Here is a 1,624-nt window from a genome sequence, read left to right on the forward strand (position 1 = left end):
CAGCTGAAGGTAAAGGAGGAGGAGGAGGAGGAGGAGGAGGAGGAGGAGGAGGAGGAGGAGGAGGAGGAGGAGGAGGAGAAAGAAGTGGTGGTGGTGGTGGAACAAAAAGGAAGAACACATAATAGTAGACTTGATGGCATTTATGAAGGAGAAGAAGAGGAGGAAAAGTAACAAGAGGAGAGGGATAAGAAGGAAAAGGTTGTAGAGGAAGGAAAACAAAAAATACAGAACTGGAAACCTGAAAAGAAATATGATAATGAAATAAGAATAGATAGAGAATGAAGAGGAGGAAGAAGGACAACAGAATTAGTAGTAGTAGTAGTAGTAGTAGTAGTAGTAGTAGTAGTAGTAGTAGTAGTAGTAGTAGTAGTAGTAATAGTAGTAGTAGTAGTAGTAATAATAATAGTAGTAGTATTAGTTTAGAGGAGGAGATATATTGTACACGAGTGAAGTGGCGTCAACCCTCCACACACCTGGTTCCACACTACCAAGAGATGATAGCCCCTCAATCCGGGGTTTAGCGCGTCCCCCGTTATTAATTCCTACCCAAGACAGCTTCGTCCGAGACTGTCGACGGTAGAGTACTGGCGCCGCGGAGCAACTGACGTGAGGGTGTTGTGTGTGTGTGTACTGGGTGAGGTTTTGAAATTTTGCTGTGTATGGAAGTAGTAGTAGTTCCAGTAATGGTAATAATAGTTGTTATTGTTATTGTTTCTGTGGTTATTATAGCAGAAGTACTTGTTTTGTTGTTTTAGCAGTAGAAGTGATGATGATAGAAGTTGTAGTAGTAGTAGTAGTAGTAGTAGTAGCAGTTGCAGGAATCATTACTATTCACGCTGTGGTTTCTGTGAAAAAGGTACTAAACGTGAACTGCAACCCAGCAGAAGCATTGGAAGGCTGGCTGTTCGTTGTGATCTCTGCGTGTGTCCGTCGTACAGTATCATCACAAGTGTGTATGTGCGTCGCCATTCAAAGGAGCACCACGGAGACCATACCTGGCAATCGATGGAAGGGAATCAAATTAATATCCTTAAACGATCAATAGGAAACTACAGAAACTACAGACGATACATAAAATTAAAAAAAGAAAAAATTTATTGGTATTCCTCTCTATAAACAAAAGCGATGTACATACGTGAAGAAAGTGTCAAATAAAAAAATCAAACGCAAAGTAGAAGAAATGAGAAATTCAAAATATAGCAAGGAAGGACAGAGCAGGGCGTGGGGAGATGGAGTGAGGGAACAATATAGTGGCTTGCTGTCATCCCTTAGTCACTCTCTCACTCGTGTGGCGGGAACTGATGTGTCTGTCTGTGTGTGTGTGTGTGTGTGTGTGTGTGTGTGTGTGTGTGTGTGTGTGTGTGTGTGTGTGTGTGTGTGTGTGTGTGTGTGTGTGTTTGTTTTCGAAGATGTTTTCAAGAATGATGTAATTTTGGAAGTTAGTGGGGTTTTCAAACATTTTCATCATTATTTTCATCATTACTCATAATATCTAAAGCTATTTAGGATTATCAAAGATGTTTTTATGATTCTACTACAAGTTCTGAAAATAACTCACGAATTTTTTCTTTTTTTTTCAAGCGAGCTCTTTATAACTGATCAAAGGTTTGCAAGTTAATGACGT

Source organism: Portunus trituberculatus, chromosome 43, assembly GCF_017591435.1.
Source record: "Portunus trituberculatus isolate SZX2019 chromosome 43, ASM1759143v1, whole genome shotgun sequence".
NCBI classification, from domain to species: Eukaryota; Metazoa; Arthropoda; class Malacostraca; order Decapoda; family Portunidae; genus Portunus; species Portunus trituberculatus.